This window comes from Myxocyprinus asiaticus, chromosome 23, assembly GCF_019703515.2.
Source record: "Myxocyprinus asiaticus isolate MX2 ecotype Aquarium Trade chromosome 23, UBuf_Myxa_2, whole genome shotgun sequence".
Lineage (NCBI taxonomy): Eukaryota > Metazoa > Chordata > Actinopteri > Cypriniformes > Catostomidae > Myxocyprinus > Myxocyprinus asiaticus.
In genome coordinates, this window is record NC_059366.1 from 11,661,809 (window position 1) to 11,665,824 (window position 4,016).

The following is a 4,016-nucleotide window of genomic DNA, read 5'->3' on the forward strand; positions in this document are numbered from 1 at the left end:
CACACGGTTTTACAAACTGAGGGAAGAAGTAAAGCAATTCATGGAAATCAAGGGAAACCTGTCGTGGAACTCAGTGATGGCAAGTGGCTGTGATTTGGCCTTTATGGTGGACATAACCAAGTACCTGTCAGAGCTGAACGTCAAGCTCCAAGGACTTAACCAGCTTCTCAGCTCTCTGCTTTCAAACGTGAAATCATTTAAGTGAAATAAAAGCTGTTTCACTTCAAAAGCTGTGGCAACTGCAACTTCAGGCATTTGGCAAGATGTTTCAGGACATGAAAAGTAAACAAAATGAACTAAAGATATTTGCTATGACATTTAACTTGGAGCCAGCTGATGTACCTGACAACCTACAACACGAAATAATTGAGCTGCAAAGCAACGATGAGCTCAAAGCTAGGTACAACAACCTCCCTCTGCTTGAGTTCTATAAACCGTATGTACGTTCTGAGGATTTTCCCATTCTGAGGAGACATGCACTGAAGTTTGCATCTCTGTTTGGGACAACTTACTGCTGTGAACAGTTCTTTTCAAAACTGACTCTTGCAAAGACTCGATTCCGCTCAAGACTGACTGACCCAAACTTGGAAAACCAGCTGTGAATAGCATCATCATCACTGCCATCTGACATCAGACGCCTCGCCAAAGAGAAGCAATTCCAACCATCGTATTAGAGAGGTTAGTGATTTATGTGTTCAATAATTTAGTGTTGGAAAAGCTGAGGGAATACCATCTGTACCTCAAGGCTGAGAAATGTTCCTTTCATCAGTCGTCCCTCCAGTTCCTAGGTTACAACATCAGCCCTGAGGGTATCCAGATGGACGAGGGGAAGGTAGAGGCTATGTGATCCTGGCCTACTCCTACTACCATCATGGAACTCCAGTGCCTCTTGGGATTCGCCAACTTCTATCGTCGCTTTATCAGGAATTACAGCTCCCTCACAGCCCCCTTAACATCTCTTCTCCGATCCAAGCCTAAATCTCTGACCTGGAACTCCGAGGCTTCCTACACCTTCCAACATCTGAAGGAGGCCTTCACCATGGCTCCACTTCTCATCCACCCCGATCCTAGTAAGCCTTTTGTGGTTGAAGTAGATGCCTCCACTAACAGCGTAGGAGCCGTGCTTTCTCAGCAGCAGGATAACCATCTAAGCTCCATCCATGTGCCTTCTCTCGAAAACTCTCCCCGGCGGAGCAAAATTATGACATCAGAATCCGGGAGCTCCTGGCTGTCAAGTTGGCCCTGGAAGAGTGGCAGCATTGGCTAGAGGGGGCCCAACACCCCTTCCAGGTACTAACAGACCACAAGAACCTCTAGTACCTTCGGGAGGCTCGTCGTCTAAATCCTCGCCAAGCATGTTGGGCCCTCTTCTTCACACGCTTCAGTTTCACCATCTCCTATCGTCTGGGGAACAAGAACATAAAGGCGGATGCCCTTTCCCGAATTAACGATCTAGAGGAAAGCCCTGAGAAGTCGGACACCATCCTTCCTCCTCACATAATTGTAAGCCCTATCCAATGGTCCCTGGATGATAGAATCTCTGATGCCACCACCACTGAACCTGCTCTGCCGGGCTGTCCTGCCAACAAAACCATTGTACCCTCCTCTCAACGTTTATCACTCATTGACTCCGTGCTTCATCCAGGGATGCCCGGAATGTTCCATGTCCCGAACTCCTCGACATCTACCGACTGGCAAGCTCCTTCCGCTACCCATCCCACGCCAACCCTGGTCACACCTTGGGGTCGACTTTATCACGGACCTGCCATCCTCTGTGGGATTCGCCTGTATTTTGGTGGTTGTTGACCGCTTCTCGAACACCTGCAAGTTGATACCCCTCAAGGGTCTTCCCACTGCCCTTGAAACCGCTGAAGCCCTCTTCAACCATGTGTTCCAAAACTAAGGGATTTCCCAAAGATATCGTCTCAGACAGAGGTCCCCAGTTCATTTCCAGAGTCTGGAGAGCTTTCTTTTCTATCATGGGAGTGACCATCAGCCTCTCTTCTGGGTATCATCCTCAGAGCAATGGGCAGACTGAGAGGAAAATTCAGGAGATCAGCCATTTCCTTTGAACCTTCTGTCATTGCCGCCAGAACCGTTGGAATTGTTTTCTGTCCTGGGACGAGTTCGCACAGAATTCCTTATGTCAACCCTCCACCAACTTAACACCCTTCTAGTGCATACTCGGCTACCAACCTCATCTTTTCCCCTGGTACGGAGAGCCATCTGATGTCCCAGCGGTCAACCATTGGTTTAGAGAGAGCGAGAGGGTCTGGGACTTAGCCCACCATCACCTGCAGAGGGCTGTGCACTGCCAGAAGATCCTTGACGATGCCCGGAGATCGTCAACCCCCAGTTACCAACCTGGGCAGAAGGTTTAGCTCTCCACTAAGGACATCCAGCTGCACCTACCATGCAAGAAGCTAAGTCCCCATTACATTGGTCCCTTCATTATCACTAAACAAATTAATCCAGTCACCTACCAACTCCAACTTCCCCCCAAATACCACATTCACCCTACTTTCCACGTCTCCCTCCTGAAACTTCACTATCCATCTCGCTCTCCTCACCCCTCCGAACCTGATCCAGCTGATGACCCCCCCCCCCCAGCCGTTAATCCTGGAAGACAGACCCATCTATGCTGTTCATGACATCCTGGACTCCCAAAGCCGCAGGGGTCACCTCGAGTACCTCGTACTGGGAGGGCTATGGTCCTGAAGAAAGATCATGGGTACCACGAGACGACATCCTGGACCTGACCCTACTCACTAACTTCCACGACACTCAACCAGACCGTAAAGCTCCTCGTGGACGGGGTCGGCCACGGCGTTGGAATCTCGTCCCTTAGGAGCGGTCTGTGGGGGAGGGGGTAATGACACAGATCCACCTGACCTTCCCGCCACAAACACTCAACCTTCCCACTCCCCCGAATACTGATCAACTGCACCTGTCTTCAATCACCGTGTCAATCAGCTCCTCTATATAACACTCCACCCTCCCTTCAGTCCTCGTCTGGTATCAAATCAGTATACAGACTCACTTACCTTCTATTTACCTGACTCTTCAGATGCCATTCCAACGCTATTCCGAAGTTTGTTCCAAGTCTCCTCTCCTGCGTCTTCTTCCCTTGGTGTTATCCTCCAACCCAAGTAATACTTCTACCTGAAAATACAATAACCTCAATCAAGTACTGTTGTCTGTTCCTGAACCAATCTGCTCATTTATCACTCACCTGCCATTTGCTGTCTGTGTTTGTGTTTGTTCAAATAAATACCTGCTTTTGGGTTCACCACCATCTTTGAGTTTGGGTTACTGTAACACACTTAGGTTGAAGTCATTAAAAAAAAATTTTTAGCCACTCCACAGATTTAATATTAGCAAAAGTAGTTTTGGCAATTCGTTTAGGACATCTACTATATGCATGACACGAGTAATTTTTCAAACAATTGTTTACAGATTGTTTCACTTTTAATTGACTATATCACAATTCCAGTGGGTCAGAAGTTTACATACACTACGTTAACTGTGCCTTTAAGCAGCTTCTAAAATTCCAAAAAATGATGTCAAGCCTTTAGACAATTAGCCAGTTAGCTTCTGATAAGAGGTGTACTGAATTGGAGGTGTACCTGTGGATGTATTTTAAGGCCTACCTTCAAAGTCAGTGCCTCTTTGCTTGACATCATGGGGAAATCAAAAGAAATCAGCCAAGACCTCAGAAAAAAAAATGTGAGCCTCCACAAGTCTGGTTCATCCTTGGGAGCAATTTCCAAATGCCTCAAGGTACCACATTCATCTGTACAAACAATAGTACACAAGTATAAACACTATGGGACCACACAGCCATCATACCACTCAGGAAGGAGACATATTCTGTCTCCTAGAGATAAACGTAGTTTGGTGCGAAAAATGCAAATCAATCCCAGAACAACTGCAAAAGACCTTGTGAAGATGCTGGAGGAAACAGGTAGACAAATTTCTAGATCCACAGTAAAAAGAGTCCTATATCGAAAAAAAAA